Consider the following 25,390-nt stretch of genomic DNA (forward strand, 5'->3'; position numbering starts at 1 on the left):
TGTAGTAATTGACTCACAGACACACAGCACAGACCTCTCCCTCCCCATTTCCTCGAAACTAATATGAGTACCCCCTCTAGTTTAGATCTTGGATACACGGTTGCAACGAAGCACAAATTAGATAAAGTAGGAAAGAAATATTTTCATAAAGAAAAATTGATAATGACATCACTGAGCCGTAATTTGTGACGTCATTGTCGATTTCTGAAGAATTATTTAATTGCCGAATATCGTTTTCTCCGAGGGTGTGCAATTCTCTGTATACAATTCAGATACATTTGACTGATATTGTTACATGACATCGTGAACACGGTCGAAATATACAATGCAAATTTCCACAGTTGTGCCTCTTGTAGATGTAATTTCATAATCAGTAGACCATATTAATTATTCAAAGTTTATATTGCTCTGGGGCTACGAATGCTTGCTTGATAAGCCATGAGTGATGATAACTATATTCACATTCCGTTTACAAGTAAAGCATCTGGTGTTCAGTTGTCCGTTTACTACTATTTTTCATTATTACTGAAATATTTTACTTGTATAGATGCTTGTAACCTGGTATCTAAATAAAATATTATGAAAGAATTGTGATGTAATTATTATATAATACAAATGGAAATATAGATAAGAAACAAGGCCAGCGAAATAATATATATCAATCAATGAAACGAGCAGTTATCTACTCGTATTGTGACAATGTCACAATGGCGGGCTGCAATTTTTTAATCACGTGACTTCCAGTCCGTATCTGGTCTCGATTTTTACTATCTAACTCTGTTCTCGAGATTAACGAAGGCAGATGGACGACAGTGGGAATATATTGGTCTGCAATTTGAAAATTGCAGCCAATTATGAAAATAATTGTTTCTGCAAGATGGCTGCGCCGTTGACTTGTTTCTGCAAGATGGCCGCGAAATTGGAATTCAAATTCCATCCGGAATCTGCCAATTTTCCTCTATTTATTTAAGTTAGAATGCTGTTCATCCAAGCTGTTCGATGGAAAACCGGTCCTGCATATAATGCCCAAAATTTATATAAATCAGTTAATTTTATAACGTAGTAATAAACCGTTAAATTTCGATGGAGAGCGAATAAATTCAAAGCCAAGATTTTGTCACATGTAACTGTGAAGTTAAATTTAGAAACTGATAATGAAAATGCGCATAGCATTAATATTAATTCAAATAGAAATGGTAATTTAAGCAAAACAATGTACTTCTGTTCGACTCTGCATCACGCAAATTAATGATTATTCGATTAATATTAGTCTCGAGTTACCTAGTCCTAGCTTTTAGACAATGTTATTGCAATTTATATACTAAAAATAAGTACTGTATTCTATTCGAAACTGGTAAATACAATTCGTTACCTCAGGAACAACAAAATAATTTAATAAATCGATAGAATTTAAGCTTGTTAACCCCCAATTTGTAAATAGAACGGAGGCCATAAAAATTAACTTAATTCAGAATAATAAAAATTGTTCTGGATGCCATAAAACACAACCTTCTAAACTAGTCGCTATACTACGAATTTCTCATAGGAGTGCCATAAAATTTCAAACATTTCATTCAAAATATTGCAGATCTTCAATATTGCATTTAATTTATACGTGTAAAGAGTATTAATTTTCCGGCTTGTTGTGTATATAAAACGGGAAATTACTAGTATCGTGTAAAATGTAATCTTCACCCACCAGTGGCCAAGTAGATAAAACCGTCGAACATTGGTAGTCTGGTCGTGGGTTCGCGCCTGATCAGGAGGAATTTATCAAATTTCCTTAACGTTAGTAACACGTAAATAGGGGTCAGTTTCTCATAAAAGACCACCCTGAGGCAGTCCTCTTAGCAAATAAGCCATGTGTTATGTTGCCATAAATTTTCCGGAGTTTTTGAAAATCTCGATGTTTTCAGACCCCCTAAACCTAAAAGGTCAAAAATAAAAGAATAAATAAAAACAAAAAAATTCAGTGTGCATGTATTTTGTTTAATATTTTAGGGTGAGGGAATAGTTAAGAAAATAAATTTGGGCATTGATAAACGGCAAAACGAATAAAGGCATTGATGCTGTTAAATTCTAGTAATTAAATGTGGAGGAGGTGGGGAAATAGAGGGGATCACGTGTCATATCTCGAGTGGGGTCGGACTTATGAAGATTTTACTCGTTATTAGCATTCGCAATTTTTATAAAACTCATCTCTACCATCAAAATTAAGCTTTTTCTCGTTTTATAACAATTCATAATATAAAAGTTATTTTTTAAACAAAATCTCGTAACATATGATGCCACAACTTTAACTTTGTGCTATATGTCTTAGTGTTTTTTGCTGGAAAAGTTACGCAACTCTTTGATGGATTTTTTAATAATACGAGTACATAGTGTAAAGTATGAAGTTATGCAAAGCATCAGCATGAATAGCAATTAGTAAAGCTTGTTTTGAAGAAAATGGGTTAAAATTTAGACAGTTTTCTAACGTAAAGGTTTGGCCGGATGGCCGAGCGGTCAAGGTTAGCAGCCTGCCGCCCTGGGGGACCCGGGATCGAATCCGGACGGGTCGAAAAATCTCCAGGAATTTTTCGGGGGGTGGTCCGTCCGAATATGTCGGTCCCCGTCCCTCAACACCCGGCCGCACCATTGTGGGCCTGGCCGAACCCATAATGGGCTTGTTATAAGAGGCCCTCTTAGTGCCCACTGGGCGGAAAGATTTACAAAAGAAAAAAAAACGTAAAGGTTTAGAAATATTCTTAAAATTACATAAAATTAAAAAACAAGGCAAATATTTTTAAATGCAGTTCACTTATCTGGTATAATATCGAAAATCAAATCGATGTCTGCAGACAGTACGTTACCCTATGTCTGATTTCAATGGAAATGTGTCGTGTTACCTTTCAGAAATAAATGATACATTTATTCTCTGTAATCTGTGAAATATACAAATGCCTGAAACACTATTTAAATGAAAACTCTCTTAAATTATTCACCTTTCATAAATTAATAAGTTTTCTATTTTTATTTTTTACCTTCCCGGCTGCTATATATAACAGAGGGAAGGTATGTCGATGATCAAAAAATGACCCCTCCAAATTTTTTATTTCTCGACTCGGAGGTCCTCGAAACATCGAAAAATGTTAAAATTTGGGAGGTTTTCTGTATGTATGAACATGGCCTTCTCATATATTAAGGCCTGTTCTTGGCTTCTCGATCCCATTGTTTGGAGTCTGCCAAGGCAGTTTCATGATAACGTCGATAGGGGCGCTGTTACAGGCCGTGGAATACCATGTATTATTACATATAAGTTAGAATTTTTAAAAAATCCAAAAATAATTTATTGTCGCATTACTCTTGAGAAAATTTATCATTTTTAGCTATTAAAAATATAAAATAGTAAAAATATGCTTTATTCGAAAATTGTCATTTCCACATGTATGAAGCCAACTGTATTTAAAGGTAAAAAGCTTCATTGTTTTTTAAAGGAATAATTACATGTTAGATTAAGATATTTTTAATATATTTTTTGATGCAGGTTTGTGGTTTAAATTTACACCTTTATCTATCTTGTCACTATTTTTTGGCAGCGGTTAACAAGTAATATTTTACATAATCTTGAAATTAATAGATCGGTGAGGGGGCAACCCAATTTTGAAGCCCTGTCTAAATATTATCACTATCGCTACACCCTACAATGTGCATTCTACGCGCACGTTTTTCACTCTGATAGGCACTATACCGGTGGTCCAAAAAACGTGAAACAGGGAAATAACATTGAATTAACCAACATAAAATTACAATTGCTTGGCTGTATTTAAAAGGTTGCTGATATTCAGATTATATTAATTATGAAAATGAAAACTTATTGGTACAAGAATTATTACGTTTCAATAGATAAGTGTAACAAACACAAAATCTAGTAATCTACGAACAATAAAAAGAATTTATTTGTAAATTATCATAATAGATTCCACTATCGTTTGGTAAATAATTAAGGGTAATTTAATTTAGGGAATACTGCTAAATTATTAATTATTTTATGAAAAATAATAAATTAAAATAATATTGTTTTATTTTGAGAGCTGAATTCTGAAGCCCCTTGATTTATGAGGCTCCAGGCGTGCGCCTCGTGCTCTTGTGCAGAAATCCGCCACTTTCTTCATGTGTTATTTTCTTCACATCATCCAACTTACCTGTCATTAGGCTGCAGCAAGCATCCTTTGGCATTTTCTCTGTGTATGTTTTTTATTCATGAAATGACACGGTGCGGCGTGTCATTCCATGAATCGACGAAAGGGAAGACACCCGGGAAGACACCCGAAAGGAAAAACCCGGGGCCGGGTGTCTTCCCTTTCGTCGATTTGTAACGTGGTACAAAGCAATAAACCATATCAGTTTATGTAACCTATATCCTTAATTAATCAACTATTGTCTTATTCGCTTTTGCACTCATACAAATAAAATTATGCGAAACAACTTTACCGGAAACGTGTTCAACTAGTACGGTTCCATTGAAATGTGAAGATGGGCATAGCCTGTAATAGCGCTCCTAGCTACAAAACCGTGCCAGTCGGCTGGCAGACACTTTTTGAGGCTAAGAACCGCCTTGATATATATGAGAAGACCATGGCATGAATATTAGTGTGTATAGGGGCGCGATTTTGTTTTCCTATCCTACTTCGAAGTTTATTAACTCCCGTGTCTTTTATCGAAAATTTCTGAAATTTTGCAGGGAAGTTTGTGTATTAGAGACACCGACAGCGACACCCGCAGACTATAAATAGGGCATCATATTTCCAAGAAGCTTCACACTGTGATTTATAGTCGAATCAGCGATCTCACAAAGTGGGACTGGTTGCAATCAAAGCTAAAAACAAGGATTGTTTTTAGCCTTGTTTTCAAGGCCAAGTTTTGGTCAATATACGACGAAGTTACATGGGACAATGAACAAGTATTGTTCATTAGTTTATCGTGCATGTATACTCAGAATAGACTAGAAGTCATGGGCCCACCAGTGGCCAAGCGGTTCCGTTCCCTGAACACTGGGAGTTCAGTTGTGAGTTCGTGCCCCGCCAGGATGGGCTGGCCACGTGGAGTATTCCGGATTTTCTCCACGTCTGTAACGCCTGAATATGGGCCAGTTAAACCTTTAAAAACCTCCCGAAAGTCATCCCGCTTAGGCAGATCGCCCAAGTATTGCGTTGCCATAACTTAATAAAACAAACAAACTAGAAGTCACAAATTTTCTGTTGTTTGTTAATAATGGAATTTGGGGGGCCCTTTCGTGATTAGGAAAAGGGCAAACCAGACCAAAAAAACAAGTGGAGGGACGTACCCTAAGTACTCTAGTGTACGGCCACTCTGGACATCGATACTATTAAATTTTGGTGGTTAAAAGTCGAGGAGGTGGGGAGATAAAGACGGTCACGCGTCATATCTCGATTGGGGTAAGATCTAATTAAGATTTTACTCGTTATTAACATTTGCATTTTTTTTTTTTTTTTTTTTTTTACAAAACTCGTCTCTACTCTGAAAACGAAGCCTTTTTCCCATTTTAATTAATAATATAAAAAGATTTTAATAAAATACCCTAAAAGATGGCGCCACACACATTTTTAATTATTTTACAGTGAAAATTAATCAGCTTATTGCAGGATTTTTTATAGTGGGCTATATGATCTTATGGAATTGTTTCATAATTAAGATCGAAATATTTTAATTTGAACTTAGAATGGCCACATTAATCTATTGCCAAAATTAAAGAGTAAATAAATTATATATATTATTTTTCCATTAATTTTCATATATAGTTGAGAGTAAATATTAAAGAAAAAAATGTGAAGTTTGCCCTCAAACACTAGCGCGAGGCTAATTTGAAGCTTCTTAGTGGAAGTCCGATTCCTTCTATCTCATCACCTCGGGCGGTTCGTTAGTGTAACACGTAATACGATTTGTACACATCAGAAGTTAATCGAATTGAAGAATTGTGTCACGTGTTAGTTGTTTAACAAAAATACAAACAACCGCCGAATATACACTCGGATAGTCGATTCGCATTCAAGGTTCGATCACGCAAAAATTAAAATATTATTGGAAGTAAATGTTTAAAATTTATTTTTATAATTCTAATTTACACATCTTTCAATACTTTTTGTAAACTCTTTTCGCCCTGTGGGCACTAAGAGGACCTTTTTTAGTAAGTCCATTACGGGTTCAGCCAGGCTCACAATGGCCAGGTGGTAAGGGACATGGCCGATATATCCGGACCGACCACCACCTGAAAAATTTCTCGCTAACGTGCTGGCCACGTGGAGTTTTCCAGGCTTTTTTCACAGATAAACAGGGATTACTTTCTCATTGAAAATCTTTCCCAGAGGAACTAACATCCCGAAAAATTCCAGGGGTTTTTCAACTCGTCCGAATTCTATCCAGGGTACCCTAGGGAAGTAGGCTGTCACCTTTTTTTTTTTTTTTTAAACTCTTTCCGCCCTGTGGGCACTAAGAGGGCCTCTTTTAGTAGGCCCATTATGGGTTCGGCCAGGCCCACAATGGGGCGACCGGGTGGTGAGAGACGGGGCCCGACATATCCGAACGGACCACCCCCGAAAAATTCCTGGGGATTATTCGACCCGTTCGGATTCGAACCCGGGTCCCCCAGAGCGGTAAGCTGCCACCTTTACCGCTCGGCCATCCAGATGTTTATTTCAATGCCTGTTTACAAATGGCCTTACGGCCTACTTCCCTGGGAACCCAGAATCGAATTCGAACAAGTAGAAAAATCCCAGGAATTTTTCGGGTTGTTAGTGCCTCCGATCCTTTCTATGAGAACGTAATCCCTGTTTAGGTGTTAGCCACTTGGGAAAAGCCCGAAAAACTCCACGTGGCCAACAATTTGGCCAGGTGCGAACCCGCGAGCAACTACCAATATTTAGTGGTTTATTCACTCGGCCACTGGTGGGCCATATTCGAATGCATTAAGATCTGATAACGTTTACAAGATGTTATTTATTGACGTAGTGTCGTGTGAGGGTTGGTAACCGATCTCAAATTTGCTCATTAGAGTGGGCCAAGTTTTATGAAGGCGAATTGCAAAATCTAAGGACACAAAGAAAATATATATATTTAAAATGACATTTATATTGTCAACATTTATAAATAATTATAAATGTCGGCATTAGTCGAAAATAACGCATTACGTAGTCATTACTGAAGCCCGGTTTTGGATATTGTATAATATTAAGAGTTAGAATCCGAAAGAATCCTGTATATTGCTAATCACATGAAAAAAATACATAATTGTTTTTTTTTGTGTGTGTGTGTGTACTGCCTCTCGTGGACTATTGTGCACTCGCGTGACTATCAACAACACTAATAGGGTCTTTTTGGGTTAGGCCCACAATGGGGCGAGTGGGTGATGAGAGACGGGGCCTGACCTATCAAAACAAATTACCACCTGAAAAATTCCTGGGGATTTTTTGACATGTCCGGGTTTAATCTCAGGTCCTCAGAGTAGTAGGATGCTATCTTGATCACTCGGCCATCCTGTGGTGTCTACGATGATCTTTTCATGCTAATTATGAGTTTAATCAGGTCCAGAGCGGAGGCTCGCATGATGGGAGATGGACTGCCATGAAAAATTCCTGGGATTAAATGCCAGGGTTCGATCCCTATTTCCTAGAATGGCAGGTTGACATCTTTATATTGTCGGCTATCCGGCCGTTGTGAGGTTGGTTTGATGGAATAAGACAACGTACCACATGAACGATACACATGAAGAGTACCTTCCAAGAGGATTTTTTAAAGAGAAACTGCGCCTATTTAGTTGTTACACAAGCGTAGAAAAATCAGAAAACTTCAAGTGGCCAGGCGGTTGCTCGAACACGAACCGGTTGCCCCTACTGCAAACTCTGTCGAATTAGTAATGAATGTATTAAAAACAACCACTAAATTGTACATAAAGGTTTGTTTAGCAAAAATACATAAGAACTATTTTTGTATAACGAACGAATTTCAAAAAAATAAAAAAAATGTGGTTACAATTAACAGAAGATTAATACAATAGATTTAGATGTTTTGTTTTAATGATACAGTTGTAGTTTAAATTGTTCTTGATACAGTTGTACTTCATCATACTCTATGGCTATATTTCCCACTAACATACTCTATTGTAATTTCCATAACTGGTGAAAATCGAGGTTATTATTGAACATATGCACATGTAAAGAAACACGTTAAATAAAGAATATGAATAAAATGAAGTGGTTTTTCAATGCCAATGAACATTATTAAGGTTTGCCATATATCTTTTTTGTTATAAATAAAACTAACATTACGGAAATATACAAATGTAATATTCGATGACAGGATGGTCGAGCGGTTAAGGTGGCAGCCTATCGCTCTAGGGAAGCCGGATGTGGACGGGCCGAAAAACCCAAAAAATTTTCTGAGTGGTTCCGCATCATTATAGTCCTGGTCGAACTCATAATAGAATTATTAGAAAAGGACCTTTTTAGTAACCGCAGGGCGGAAAGGAGTTTTAAAAAAGGTCACGTTAGTCTTCTATTTATTAAAGCTTATTGTATTTCTCTTTTAAAAATAAAAATTTATTTTTTTGTATTAAAGGCCGTTTTTCGTCGAACTGTAAAAGTCACAATGCGGCTGATGCGCTCGGAATACCTTTTTTTTTCATTAACTTGTTTTTATAGACTCGTTCTTTATAAAAGAAATGCCCAGAGCCTCTCCAACCTCGTTACTCCTTCTTGCCCTCCAAGGCTTTTATCTATTCTAAAAGGAAAAAGAGAAGACGAAGAGTTTCAGATTTCGATCGATATAACAGGTAGAACTAACGGCGACAAAACTTTTGAAAGACGTTTCAAAAGCTGACCTCCCAGGACAATATACGAAGTAGATTCTGGTAGATACATGTGATCGCAGGAGCTTTCGTTGAAGCTCGTGCGATATAACTCTTTTCGCGCTGTGAGCACTAAGAGGGCCTCAATAATTAATTTTTATTTAGGCTTTTATTTTACGTGCAATTTATCATTGAGAACAATCCATGATCAGTTTCACTTATATATAGACGAATCAGGAAGGGGTGAATAGAGCTTTATGTTATTTGCATATACTGATAATTTCTTTTTCTGCATTGTGCTTACTTGCATATTGACAAGCCTGGATAAAGGTGGTCAGTAACATTTGTTATGCCTGAAGTTTGGATCTTTTTATAAACTCCACTATGAGTGCACTAAGATAACGTTTTTCTGCAGGCCAGTCCTACACTGAGGCGGCCAGGTGATGAGGGACTGTGATTTTTCGATCTAGTCGAAACCGGGTCCCCAGAGCAGAAGGTTGCCAACTTAGCCGCTTGGCCATCTAACCATGGTACAGATGGGTCATAAAATTTTATGTTATATTTTAAAAGCTTGATATAAAAGTGATGACGCCGGCCGACAGGGGTAGCTTACCTATGAAAAACTCAGGACTGAAATCAGGCGAGCAACCCAAGAGTTTTTCGTGGGAGGCTCGGTTTAGTGTGGAATAAGCCAACGTAATACATGAGCAATTTGCCAAAGAGAGAGTGCCTCCCGAGTGAAAATTTTAATGGAGAGTCGCTCCGTAGAAAACTTCAAGCAGGAATTTTCCACAGGGGTCGGCTCTCCATTAAAATTTACCACGACAAACTACCAGTATTCATGATTTTATCCATTCGGCCAGTGCCGGATTTGTCAGACCTCATCTTTCACATTCGGCCGCTCCCATTGTGGACTTGATCGAATCCACGATGGGTATTACTTTTAAAAGAAAAACCTCTTAGGGCCAACAGGGGAAAAAGAGCCAAAAAATGAAAAAGACACAAAAGCATTTTGCAAATTTCTTCTATTATAATTAATATGAGTCCCTATCGTTATAGAAACAATTTGCAAAATCAGTTACACAATAAGTTTCTAGGAACAACAATGTAACAATTGAAAAATTTCACGTATGGCTGATTCAAGCCCTATTTTATTATCCTCGAATCCTGAACATATGTAAGTAATATGTACAGGATTCGAGGACCTGAATAGGTTTATCGAACTTATGTATTATGTCTACATATTCATCTACTTATTATTTATAAATGTTTATCAATGTTAAAACAAGTCAATATTGAAAACAAAATTGGAATATAAAAAATACAGCGAACCTCGCTTAACAAACACCTCGCACAACGAGTATTTCGCATAACGAGCAAACAAACTGTAACATTTTGCCTCGCTTAACGAGCGATGTTTCGCATAAAGAATGAAGAGGAGAGGGAAAGTCCCGAATTGTGCGCATGCGACATGCTCCATCAGTCTGTGTTTAGCACTCGTTCCGCTAGCATCTTAGTGTCGCTTGTGATCACATGTTTTTCCAAACTTGTGTTTACATGTATTATTTATAAACATCAACAACCATAGCCCGTTATGTAATAAACACGCCAAACGATATGCCAAATCCTTGGGTCATTAAATTTAATGACCGATTCCAAATTAAATTTTAGAAATGTCTGGATTAAAAATTAACTATTTATAATTATTAAATTTAATACGAGATGGAATCATAACTGCCTACCTGTAGTCAAATTAATTAATTTCTAATATTTAATTATAGCCTTTACATAACCCAAGAATTTGGCATATCGTTTGGAGCTATGATTTTTTAGTTGTTTAGTTAACATAGTTAGTTTTTTTTTTTTTTGTTTCTGCAAATCGAATTCTCATTCCAGGATGGTTCATTCTGTGCTAGAAGAAAAGACGATAATGACTCACGCTCCTTATCAGTGTATATTGTACCTTTTTTTTTATATTTTAATAAACGTTATACATAAAACATTTGAGCAATTTTTCGGCGTGGAACACATTATTGTATTTTACATTAATTTCTATGAAAAAATTGTTCGCTTAACGAGTGTTTCTCATTACGAGTGGAACGAATTGTGCTCGTTAAGCGAGGTTTCACTGTATATTTATTATTTTCACTTTCTGAATTCAGAATGATATAAAATCGAGGAAAGAAATTAATTATGGACGAATTTCATAATTAATTTTGGAAGTTCGGAAAAAGAACTTCGAAAACTTCTGTTACCAATAAAATTCCCATATTAGGAAAGTGATTTGATCAAACGAATCTTATCTGTATCCGAAACTTGGACATAAGTCTTGAAGACATTCTGTATTTAGGTTCTCAAACACGTGTAAACACAATGCAGAAAACGTAGTATCGGTATATGCGAATAACACGAAGACGTTCAGATTCAATTAATACAGAAAATACATACGGCATAGAAATATACAGAAACGATACGTTGCAACTTAAAATACAACGTAAACGTAAACAATACATAAATTGTTTTAATGTTTACAAAAAAATGCTTTTGTTTTAACTGAAAATGAAAGCTTTAAGATTGCGCTTTATAAATAAAGAAAGATTGTACGTATTTTGTTTAAAAGACTAAAGAGGCCCGCTAAGAGGCACAGAAGTCTGTTTATCCGGCCCCATACAAGCTTCGATGGCCTTGGTCTCTCATACAAACCCTTAGTGCCAGTATAAAAAAGTTATGGTATACAATTTTATATATGTACTTTACTACATTATTTCAATAACATTTAGTTCTTATTACACATTTGTGTAATTCGGATATTCTCAACCATGTTTGATTAACCAAAATTCTTCAGTCCTGGTTAGTTCAGATAATTAATTGATGCTCCACTATATATACAAATTCAAAAGCGATATACATCCAAATTCAAATTCAAATACTCTTTAATCGTAATAGGCAAAACCTGTTACAAAGGGAGTTATGTTTTACATAAATTTAAAAATTCTCAATGATCAATACAAATTTTTTGGCATAAGTATACAAATTGTAAATTGTACTTGTTTTTATTACATGAAGTAAATTGTACATCGCTTTTTCCGTAATACACTTATTTAAGCATAAGAGATCAAATTTTTGCCTTAGCCCATTAGCCTTTTCACATTCGCATAACAGATGAAATTTAGAAAACTCCATGTTGAATCTTGGACATATATTGTTAGCGAACATATATAACTTATTATCTATCATTATAACATCACTGTTGAGTCGAAGTTGGATAAAAAAAAAAAAGTCTCTTCGCATTAAACGGCAAATTAGATAATATATAATTATTAATGTTAGGGAAGGTCAGTATAAAGCTGTACCACTTCGGTGAAATACGTAAGTGAATATCTTCTATATCACGATACAGTAGATTATTTAGTACATTTTGGATTAGTTGGTTACACAGATCTCGACTGATTTCCGGACAGTATATAAACGGTTCTATAGAGAGACTAAAACTATTTACCGCTTTAGTCAATTGTCCAATCCAATTCCCTTTTGAGATTTTTTGTACTGGTTTTTGATATAACTAATGGGCAAGCCTAGATGCAATACCACCACTGTCGACAAGTTTTATAAGAAATTTCACACATCTCTTAATAAATAGTGCAGTAAAACTAATCTGCTTAACTCTAATCTTAAAGCGCTACCTGGCACTTTGAATTCTAACAAAAACATTCTACGCATAAATTTGTTCTGTATCACATTCAACTTCTGGTAGTTAGATAAGCCCCATATAGGTGATGCGTAACTCACAGCATTATAAACTATTCAGTTGAACAAGTTAAACTGAACGTGAGTATTTTTTAGGTTGGTTATAGAAAATAATTTCATTGCACCATTGATTAGTCTATGACTATCATTACTTTGATCTATCTGTAAGCGATGTACTGTACATCTACAAACACTGGAAGTAATGAAAATGAGTTCGGAATATTCAAAATCGATATTTTATTTTTAAATGACCATATTGATTTTTTCACGAAAGTCATTATCTTTCCGTAAATAGTTGTATTATATAATTTGAATTTTATAAAATTGAAATATATTAATGTTTATGAAGATGTTCTACAAAATTACTACTTTTAGCAAGCACAATAGGCACCGGATGTTTAGAACGGGGCCCAACATATCCGAAACAGACCATTCATACGCGCGGACTCGATTTCCGGTTTCCCAGAGAGGTCGGCTCCCATCTTAGCCGTTCGACTAGTTAGCATTAGGAGAGATTACAAGAGTAAAACAATAAACCCTGATCTTACTTAAAGAGTTTTAGAGAATGATGATGATTTATTGTATAGATCTGAGAAAATTAATCATACAAAAATATATTTATACTCATAAATCATATGAAATTAAGTTACCAGTATAAAATATATGGATTTTCTTGAAGACTTTTCAAATTACATTGCGAAAATAACAAAAAAATTCTCATCGTAATTTTGTTTATCGAAACATCCATAAACACTACCATTGTATACTGTGATCTTACATTTATTTATATTCCATTAAAATAATTTCAACACAATGAAATGTAGTTCGTTTCAATTTGTATGACACAAGTTTTTACCGTAGATGCAGTGTTCAGTTTACAAATACCAACATTCAAAGTTTTATGCTAAAAATGTGGTATGTCTTTAAAGCAAGTAAACAATGTAATTTAAATTGTTAAAATAGATTTTTGTTGTAATTTATTTGTTTGTTAGATACAAAATATTTTCGGTGCAACTTCTTTATTGTTTTCTCGAATGCATTAAACTAATATATCAATAAGCTATTTTTATGCGCCGTAAGAACAAAAAGTACGGAATTATTTTCCTATTTTTTTCTCTCTCTCTAACGCATACTAATTATTTTCCATTGTTATTTTTTAAACTATTGTCTGACAATACAGTTAGCTTCGCTCACCAGAGGGCCGTTGGATGTTTAGGCGTTGGCTTCTTCCTATTGGTTAATCGTATGGCGCCGCAGTATTGTTTGCCAGACACATCACGCGTATTCCGGTCAACCAATCGCCAGCTGCCAACGCATTGCACCCGGCCCTCTGGTGAGAAAAGTTGTCAATCGCCCTTTTTGTATTTATATATTTCAAGGTTGAATCTCTTTGTTCTAATTGTAATTCTGTTTAAATCTACATATAAAAATATATATTTAATTTATATGAATTGGTTAATTATAAAACAACTCATATACTTTTCCAGTATTAAAAACACAAACGAAGCAATATAAATATATATGACTAACAAATCTATTCATTATAAACCCGTTATATAAATAGTTATAACGGATTTTAATGGCACGCTAAGAAAGATGTAATAAGTTTATTGAAACTTAAAAATAATTCTTAATCTCTATTTCAGTAAAGATATTTTGTTATAAAAACCATGAAATCCTAGGACCTACTTATGATACCCAAAATCTATTTACATCTGCATTTTAAATAGTGGCCATGTCTAAAGAATTTCACATTTTTGTAGTGTTAAATGCCATTGTGCAGACATTTATTATACATCTGTGTGTAATTCTACACTATTATACTTTGGCCTGTACAGTATTTGTGTATTACACGACACCCTGAATTTAATACCATTGTACACTACAGTATGTTTTAAAGCTAACAAGCGACATAGAAGTAAAGATTTCGTATAAATTTTATTAAATTTTGTGTCTTTAATGGTTATAATTTATATTAACGCTCGTTTTTGAGCTTAAAAACATTCATTGTAATGCATTACAAGCAAAATGGCATCATTGGCAGGCCACTGTGTCCATCAATATGGCGTCCTGGCTAATATTCTTTCTACGTCATCGTTTTCGCCAAATTCGATTCATTTTGTCAGAAAATTGAGAAGTCTTCGTGGTAAAATCGAAAGCCGCCATGACACTCGATGACGTCAGACACTTACCGAAACGGCGCCCTCTAGTAGTATTTGAAAGACGTCTGCTTGGAGGCTATATGGTGCATAGCTCTTTACCTACGGTTCCAAACAATTTTTCAGTATTATCTTTCGATTTTATCACATTTCTCCGACTAATTATAGCAGATAAGTTTTTAAAGGTTGTCGGAAACTTTCGAGTCGACCAATACGGGAAGTTTCTGATGGAAGAATAATTAAGAAAGGTAAGACGTTGTATGACGTCAATCGTGACGTTTTAAAAAAATAATATTAATAATCCCTCCGTCGCCATCAAATCGCCCGTTTTAATTACAATTATATTAAAATGCGACGCGTTAAAACTATAACGAAATTAATAACAATAATAACCGAAAATTACTCATTAAAAACAAAAGTTTAAGCTATTCGAGCAGATGGCGCTATTTATGTTTAAACTGGCGCCATTGTTGTAAAAAGAGATGAGGAAGAAACGGAATTCCGTTATTAATCAATTACTTTTCTTAATTGCCGATCGCTTAACACTAGCCTTACCCGTTTACGTCACACGTCCATCTTATTGTTTGATTGACGTATTGTTCCAATTCATTTGTTACGTCGATTGGTCAGGCGGAATGCAGATACTTGACGTATTTTCGATTTTTCGTGTTTGAAAGTGAATATATTTCGCCATCTTCACATCTAAAATGTTACGTAGCTTTTTCAACGAGTATTTTACGTAACTTTTATCGATTATTCTGAAATCCTAACATTCTTCGCATGTATTGATCAATGATCAATACAAGTGATGCATATTAAAATATGAAATTTTTATGATATTCAATAAAACCAGTCACATATACTTTTTACGACTTTAAAATACATAAAAATTGTCTAAGTTAAGATACTTCAATAATTGTGTTGTTTACTGTATACAGTTATGAGCTTAAAATTGAAATTTTTATCCAGAAAGTCTTTTTTTTTTCTGTACACAGGAAATATTTAGTAACAAATGGATTGTTGTTATAGAAAGAACATAAAACTTTTAATCAAATAAATGTATTAAATTAGATAACATTAAAAAGATGTTAATGCATTTATTCACTGAATATTATCGTTACTCTGATAACTTGATAACAAGTATATATATAAGAAAGGCATGCATCATAATTTATAACTAAAGTTATTAATATTAGGGTTATCATAACAGTCGAAAGCAAAATACAGGCAGATTAGCATTATAAGTACTCGGATATCGAGGCAAAATAAAAGGAATTTGTTCATATCTTTCGAACTGGTAAATGTAGGCATATAATATAAAGTTTCAATTTACACTTTCCTTCGGAACACAATGCAATTTTAAATATAAGAAAATTGTTTTACCACTTAGACAACAAGTACTATTGAATTAATTCTCTAAGGAACGGAACTGTTACAATGTTGTCACGTAGTCAACAGATGCAATAATAATCATCAAAAATTTATCACCTTTTGTCAGATTTAACTGTTAATTGTCCCGTCAGTCGAAAAGTATGGACATTTTATTTATTTTTTTCTAAGTACGGTATGGACTTGTATGGAGCATTTAAAGTACTGACGTATGGTAATTCTAGTAGCATAAATTCATTTTATATATTTGCATTGGAAGAGAGAAATATCTGATGAAGTTACATGCATTTTTTTCAGGCAGAGAACAAAATGGAAAAAGAGAAAAAATTACGTTTCAATTGTATTAAAGTGCATAAAATTTAACTGAAAAAATTGTAAGAATTAGCACCACTACTCTGTACTGGCAGATAGCAGAAAAAGTAATGCTGGCTGGTACTTGATACAGGCTCGGGAAGAAAATGTAGATGGAGATAAACAGTTTGGAAAATACTATAAATGCCACAATATAAATGTATACAGTCAGCAAAAATAAACAATGTTTTTTAATTTGTATTAGTTTTTCCTAAAACAGAACTTTATTTTTAGTCACTTTGCATATTGGCAGTAACTTTTTAGAAAATGAGCACCGTCAATAACACATATATTTTTATTGTATTTCTGTTGCTACAGGCATTTGGCAAAAACAGTTTTTACTTCATCAATACAAATCCTGGCTATATGCAAGATGAAGAACTGCCGAATGAAGTAGCTGAACAAATTCAATCTAGTATACCATACATGGTCTAATCAAAGTTCCAAATCAAACCATTAAAAAATTTAGTTTGACAGATTCAAGCAGTTGGTATGTAGTGATCTCAGCTATCTACTTGGTTTTTATCCTCAAATGCTATTATATCATTTGCAGAATAAACCAAGCTATGCTATCTTAGACATAATGATTTAATCACAATTGCAATAATAAAGGAAAAAAACATTCTTAAGATACTTTTAGTGCTACTTTTCCTGTTCCCAAAGTTGTTGAATATTGAATCACTCTGCATAATGAAATTGCATGAATGGTTAGTCTCGATTTTTCTGTTCTGATCATGTGATATGAACAATATTTCGATACTTCATCCCAAAATATCTGAAGTTTAAAATAATAATATTTATTTTGCCAAATATAATCTAATACAAATTTTTTTTTACTATAATACCTCACTTCTTGCTCTATCTCTCTAGAAGTTGCTGATCAGTATACAGAATTTAATAGTTGTTTGATTTATCTAAAAGCAAAAAATGTTTTTGATATAATTTAATTCTAATACATGATCTATAAATTGTATCCAAACAATGACAAGCACTTCCTGGATATGCCAAGTTTTTGATATCAAAGCAGTTGGTTTTGTTACTTTAAAATAAAAATAAATATAATAATGCATATCGCATGACTTCAGTTAGGTAAGATTCAGTAACTAAGTTGATTCTAAAGCAAATGAGTAACATTATTTGAAAAATGACAGGAGGCACATGCATCAATCTCTGAATCTGTCTTGAACAGCATCCATATTCTCAAAATTCTGGATATGCCACAGGACTCCTGAGTGGTCTTCCACCTTTTTCTCCACACAAAAACATACATGAAAGGCAGATTTGTCAATAATACAGATGAGGTGATTGTTGCTGTGAAAAGTTCACTTCAAATAGTCATGAATGAGGGGTTCCAGGATGTTTACAATAATGTTTTATAAGAAATATTGTTAATTTTTAATTCACCCCCTTTGTAATGTATTGGTATTACCAGTATGTATCAACATAAAAAGCAATTGTTAAGCAAAAAAAATTGGGAACATCATCTTTAGAGTATCAGAAACTAAGACTGGTGTATTGTTTGTATGGAGAAAAATGTTTTTAGGTGGCGTAATCAGTCTTTAAGCTTGGTTGTGTCAAGTTGAATTTTACTGTTTCAAATTGAAACAATTCTATGAAACCAACATAAAAATATTTCCAGGACACAAAATTTAGCTCTGGTATTAAAAATTTTTTTTGTAAAAATCCTCATTCAATTAAAGGAAAAGGCAACACGTAATTAATGACTCGTTAATATTTTGCTTAAAATGGTACAAGTCCTGCACATCGTGTCACATTCTGACATCATGCACTATGATAGTGCTTAAGAAATGATGCAGCCAATTTTGAGTAGGGACTCAATTCAGTAATTTAAAGTATGTAAAAAATATAATTTAAATACAAATTATTTTTTTCAAAAACATTAAAAATAATTTTTGTATTTAAACTCTGAATTTATTATTTTTAATAAATGATTTATATTGCAAAAAAATTCATTGTTTACCTATTATTGTGTAAATTTCTCTGTCATTTCAGCATTTTTGGTTTGAGGTACTATTGAGGAGAATGATTTGTTTGTCCATTTTTTTCAATTTGCCTACATCTAAAAATGATGACATTTGAATTTTGCACAAATATGATTAATGTTTATTCAAAAAGGATAATAAAATTCAGTCATGTTAAGAGTGTGAAAATCCAAGGTGGAGATTGTAACAAATTAAATTTGAACATTTAATTTTGACATGCGGGCTAATACATGGATGAACAGTTCAATGATTGGTTTTGTCATTTCCTTCAGTTTTAACTTTGTGTTTGGATAAGGAATTACTGTCATTAAGTTTTGCCTGTAAAATTTAAATTTGAATCATTACACTAGGAGAAGGAGAATAAATTGTTATTCATATAGTAATAAGTAAAAGTTTTAATGTAACAATACTAACAAACAGTAATTAATTGTAATATTTTAGCAAAATCATGTTAGTTGTTTTGAAATAAATTTTGATTTTGAACTTTCAAATAACATGTTTTTTTTTTTTACTCCAATGCAAATTGATGTTATTTGATGTGGCATGACATTGAAATATGGCATGTGACACAGTGTGACCTTTAACCAATAAGCACCCTTAAAATGTTTACATAAGAGATTTCTTGTGGGTGTCTAAAATTATGCATTTCTTGTTTACATTTATTATATAGCCAGCACTATATTAACCAGCTTCAGAGGGCATCCACCTCTCTGGCATTTGCCAGAATTACCAGATGGCCAATCTTAACCCTGAGTGCATCTGAATTAATCAATGCAGTTCATCCCTATGTGGAAAAGAAACTGAATAACTACCTATAACTGTCCCATATTTCATATTGTAATTAATTTACTTTAAAAATAAAGGACTTTACGGAACCTTGTGTTTTGTTTCTCCTACACAGTATCACATTCAAGTAACTAAGAAAAAATGCAGCATTTGTAATTGTATGTTCTTCACTTTATTAGTTTCACTCTTCTGGGGTCACTTCTGCAGATTACTTTTTCCACCTTACTTTGTCCTCTCCCAATTCTAAGAGCCATCATATTTTCAAACACATTGTCAAACCATATCTCAGTCTACCTCTTCTCCTTCTCTTGGGAAGATCTGTATTCATCACATGTTTTATAACGTAATCCAAAGGATTTCTTTCCAGATGCCCAGACTACTGCACTCTTGACACACTAATTTTCTTGTAGCCATATTCTGTAGACTGAGTTAAACAGAGAGTTGACAAACTTAAGTTTAAATCTAACTCAGAGTCAAATTACTCTTAGTTACAGATTACTAGTTACCTGTCTTTCATATTCAGTCAAAAATATAACTCTATGATTTCACTACACTAGAGTTAAATGTTTTAAAACAATCCTGTGTTCAAGATTAAGTGTCTTCTTTTGTAAGCATTGTCTTGATTGGTTGCAAGCAAACATGTATAGAAAATGGTAGAAACATAAACGGACATTAAAGCTTGTTGTAATTTTAGCAATTTCTAGAAAGAATTACTACTAGAATTAGTAGAAAAACATAAGAGAATAATAGAAAATAAGAAAACCAATGCAATTTTGTCTGAACAGAAGGGAGACACCTGGGAAATATTCAAAGAATTCAATGATACCCCAAGTGTCTCATTAAAGAAAAGCAAGCAACTGCAGGATTGCTACAAAACTATGAAGAAGGCTGTGAAGGAACTGGCACAGCAAAAAGCAAATTATATAAAACAGGAGGCAACTTTAATAGAAACAAATGGAATAGGTGAATTACTCTCTATGAGTGTCCTAACACAGCCTTTTGAAAATAATTGTGATAATTATCCTGAAAATAAAACAAGTAAGTATTAAGGTACTGTAATAATTTATAAAATTTTTGAATTTTGAATTAATTAGTCATATATTTTAATAGCAGAGATAGCTACAACTTGTATAATAGCTGTTGAAGATATAGCTGGATCTGAAGTAAGTCAATATTTATTCAGTTATCAATAAATTACTTTATAATACTTGTATTACTGTATATTTGAATGACAAGTATTAAATGTGCAAATGTCTATAGCAGTTGTTTTTAACCTTTTTAGTGGTCAGCACCCCGTTGAATATGAAAATAAGCTCTTGCACCCCCTTAAAAAAATGTGTGTATATTTTTTATTTAAGAAAAAACATTTATTGCATAAACAAATGCCATGTTTATTTACAATATATATTACTATGTAACATAAAAAGCAATATTTAAATTTTAATGGCTAGGTTGTTGTTGTTGTTTCATAATAATTCTATTAAAATGAGGCTCTTTTTTTGAAAGAGCCACATGTAAGTCATCAGATGCATTTAAGTGACTTCTGGCTTTTGTGCAAAAGTGCTGAAAATCCCATTTCACAATGGTAGGTGGTGGCAAATGGTAAAAGTGTCTCTAGTGCTGCTTTTGCCAGTTGTGGATAAGCTTCTAACTGTTTACACCAGAACTGTTCTAAGTCTAGTTTTTCAAATTCCGTTTCCATACACACATTAGCTTTTTTTTTTGAAATTTCTCTCGCACCCCTGGAAATGCTCTCTTGCACCCCTGAGGGTGCACACACCCCAGGTTAAGAATCACTGGTCTATAGTGTGTGTGTGTGTGTTTATTTATTTTAAAATATTTCCTATATAACGTGCCAGAATTGCCAGATGGCCGATCCAACCCTTAGTGCAGCTGCATTAATCAATGCAATTCATCTCTATGCTGGAAAGAGACTGAGGAAATACCTATATCTGTCCCATATTTCACATTGTAATTAATTTACATTCAAAGTAAAGTACCTTAAAGAATGTTGTTTATTTAGAGTATGTTTAACTATACACTATACATTGATATAATGAAGATATACATACATTATATATACACATATAGAAACTACATCAAAAATACTAATTTCATTTAAATTAGTGATGTAACAAATAGTATATTCGGCCTCAGGCCGAATACCGAATATTCAGCCAGGAGCATGGCCAAATGGCCAAACTATTCGGCTTGATTAACGCTCGTACGAAAATTGGTGCGCAAACTGCATTATGGCAAGGATCACACACCCTGCTTTCTATTGGCCCGCTGTCACTACGATTTTTTCTTCCAGTAGGTCTAAATTATTTTAATTAATTAATTAAATTATAATTATTAAAGTTAATATGAGATGGAGCCTAACGTCTACCTCTAGTGCCAAATTGGCATATAATTTATGTAATAGCCGTAAATAGCCCGATATGATTCAGCAGTTGTTGGTATTTAGATATAAGTTATAACTTATAAGTTATTTTATTTGCAATCAATCTTTTTAACTCTAAGCACTAAAATTTTGTTTTTACTACCTATTTGTAGACTGAATAGTACCCTAAGGATATACTTTAGTGGGGACATATAGTCTAGTTTCTCCCCAGTTGTGGAACAGTTCAAATATATTATTGAGGGTTTCTATTTGTGAAGTTTTGTGATACTTTGTTGCTATTGTTTTTGTGAATATTTTTAAAATTAACATGATTTCAAATGTTATCTTTTGTATATAATGAGAAATGCTCATTCATTATTAAAATATCATAAAAAATATTAAAATATACACAAATACGAATATAACATAATTAACTAAACAATAACATTAATGCCCAATACATTCTAACCTACACGCCATCAATGCCATAAGATATCGGGCTAGATAAAGGCTATAATATTATTTAATTACGAAATAATTAATACTAGAGTTAGATGCTATTTATTATTAGCTTTAATAATTATAATTTAATGTTCAGCATTAATAAAAGTTACCAAAATGATTAATTTACTGTGTTTTTGTTATTTCTTACTCCTGTTTTTGGGTATTTGGTATTCGGCCAAATAGTGATTAAATATTCGGTACTCGGCCAAATAGCGAAAAATAGGCTGAATACTGAGTAGTAACCGAATATTCGTTACATCACTAATTTAAATATAAAAGTGTATGAAAGTATGGTTAATGTAACCCTTGGTCCCAAGATGGCGGCTTGTCTCTGATTCCAGCAAGGAAACAATGCGTAACATTATTGTTTACAACAGGAAACAATAATGTTACGCAAACGCCTATTATATACGGTATTTGTTGCTGCATTTTTATCGTCGTAAATAAGTTAGTGAAATAATAATGCAGTTTAAGAGCTGATTTTTGTTGATACGTTTTAACTTTTGAAGCGCCATTGACCACACGTGTATTCGTTAACTTCAACCGTCTAAGTAAGAATTACCATCACATTTATTGATATTGCTATGGAGACTCTGGCCAGTTTAATTACTGAATTCTATAGAGAGTGGAGTTGCCGGTGTGAACCGAAACACTGCAAAACCTAATCTAACCTAACCTATTCTAATAAATTACCATAATTATTAGCAACCAAATTATTAGAATAGGTTAGGTTAGGTTAGAACGTGCCTTCCACTGTTTCCTTGCTGGAATCAGAGACGAGCCGCCATCTTGGCACCAAGGGTTACATTAACCGAAAGTATATACCGTATACATTACTTAAATTGTATATATCTTAATAAGTTTCATATCTTTTCATTTAAAATAACTTGTAAGAGTTTTGTAACTGACAGTTATCTAGATTTTTCTATTAATAAATGATATGTTAATATTAGTATATAGTAATATAGTTTTTAAAATGTCAAGTTCAGATATATTTATTTTCATTCTTTAGCAAATAACACAATTTTTTTTTCTTGCAGATAATATCTACTGCACAAACTAGTGATGTTACATATGTAGAAGTTAATGAAACCTTTTCAGATTATTTTTATATTGAAGGACTTTAAAACATTAATAATCAGTAGGTAAATCTTAAAATAAAATTTTTATGGAATACAATTATTTTTATCTTATAACGAATTACTTACATTTTAATCAGGGTTCCAGTACTCAGGATGGCAAAAGTATTCAAAACAGAAAAAGAAAACCAGCTGAAGCAACTTCAGCCATTTACAAACAAGCTTAAACTACAGTGGGAAACCTTGAAAAGGAACACAAATTAAAACCTCAAGTTTATGACTGAAGAACACAACATGAACAGGCTGTTAATAGAAAAACAGTCAAAAGTACAAGAAAAATTTTTAAGTCTTATTTTTATGCAAAAATATGTAGATATTGTATAAAAGATTCTTAATCTTTGAATTTTGTTTTTTTAATATATTAAATTTTTTTTCAAGTGTTTGTGTCCCATATGTATTTTGTGTATTGTTTTTTTTTTTTGAATAATAATAATTAAACTTTTCACAAAACAAAGCTTTATTTTAAAATATATGAAATGTTCATTATAACGTTAATAAGTGAAGTATCTAAAACTCATCACTATTATACCTCATTTCAGGATCTAGAATAGGAGTCATGAGATAGACTTTACAGCTAAAACCATTATCACCAATAAGGTGATGATAATCTGCAGCAGTGGTATGTGGTAACATTTGATGATATAAAACAGGAAGCTGTGTTTCCATAAAAATTTTAAACAAATACTGGAAATGAGAAAAATAAACAGTTAATTTATTTTAATTCTAAAATAGATAATTGACACGAAACAAAAGTTATAAAAACTTAGTTTATAAAAAAATAATAACAACAACTATTCGGCAATTTTTTTTTTCTGCAAAGTCGTTGATTACTTTATCATAAAAATTGCTTGCTGTTGATTCCATCAAAGTATTTAAGAGCTCTTTTTTCCATTGAAAGCAATGCTAGTGATGACAATCTTTCATCTGACTAAGTGTTTCTTGCGAATGTATGAATTCATTTTATGGTTGGAAAACTGCACTCAACACATGCACTCGTAGATGGTACCATAAAAATTAATGATATTATTTCATATAATTCTTTTAGTACATCTTTGTTCAGATTATCATTAATTACCATTTTTTTGCAGACTATAAGATGCACCTTAATTTTTAAGCAATTTTTTTTTTAATACCTATAAGACGCACCTGAATTTTGGAAGCAATTTTTCGAAGAAAAAAGTGCGTCTTATAGTTCGTAAAATACGGTATATTTTTTTATATGTAAGTGTGACTTGCCAATATAGTCTATGAATATAAATATTGCAATTTACTATGTAATTTAGATAAATCAAAAAATTTTCCTTAAAATTTACTTAAAGTATTAAAAATTGTTTTTCGTAATATTTAAAATTAACATCAAAAAGTGATAAAAATTCTAAATATTTTGTGTCTGAAAATCTGTCAATATAATTATAATTAAATATAGCTTTGTAAAGAAACATACATAAGTAAAGAATATTTTATGTTATTTTTTTTTTTTTTTAATCTTAAAACAATGCACTTAATCAAATAGCTCACTACCAGAGTGGCTAATGGATGGAATCATTCAGTGGCATAGCTAGGGGGTGCAGTCCGCACTGGGCCCCTGGAAAGCGATAGGCGGAGGGGGGCCCCAAAATCACAAGAAAAAAGACCCAAAAGATTTTTTCGGGGGTCTACAAATCTGGTTCCGCACCTGACCCGGAGAACTGTAGCTACACCACTGGAATCATTGGAAGTGCTATACGATATTTTGGTGTGTAGCATCCACCAGCTAAACCGCCAGAGGTTGGTGCTCTGTAAAGCGCATGCGTGAATGCCTGTAATCTAGCTGCTTTACACCATTCAGATGTTTTTGTCATGGAATCTGATCTGTATTCAACAATACAGCACTTCCATTGGGAATATGCATATACAAATTTATATTTGAATATACAATAGCAATCTTTGTTTTTCACGTGTATAGAAATTTGTAATAAAATACAGAATTTGGTTATAATAAAATATTAATTTTAAGTAATATAAAGTAAGTTAAAATATGAAAATAATTGCACAATATGTATTTATATTTTAGAAAATACAAGGAAAGCGGCACTTCCACAGCTTCC

The 25,390-nt window shown here is 33.0% G+C and overlaps 1 protein-coding gene and 1 long non-coding RNA gene across 2 annotated transcripts in view; both read left to right on the forward strand.

Moving 5' to 3' along the window:
* Positions 1 to 13,844: 13,844 nt before the first annotated feature.
* The window catches only part of LOC136977598 (uncharacterized), a 33,565-nt gene continuing 22,019 nt past the window's right edge, over positions 13,845 to 25,390 (forward strand). Inside the window, exon 1 of the mRNA XM_067273126.1 lies at positions 13,845 to 13,922. The gene's annotated coding sequence lies outside the window, so the exon portion shown is untranslated. The remainder of the gene's footprint in view (positions 13,923 to 25,390) is intronic.
* On the forward strand, positions 14,473 to 23,568 carry LOC136977599 (uncharacterized). Its single transcript, XR_010881114.1, has 4 exons — positions 14,473 to 14,996; positions 20,063 to 20,440; positions 23,205 to 23,309; positions 23,384 to 23,568. It is a non-coding gene; the product is annotated as an uncharacterized lncRNA (long non-coding RNA).

Source organism: Centruroides vittatus, unplaced genomic scaffold (assembly GCF_030686945.1).
Source record: "Centruroides vittatus isolate TY-2023 unplaced genomic scaffold, ASM3068694v2 contig_461, whole genome shotgun sequence".
NCBI classification, from domain to species: domain Eukaryota; kingdom Metazoa; phylum Arthropoda; class Arachnida; order Scorpiones; family Buthidae; genus Centruroides; species Centruroides vittatus.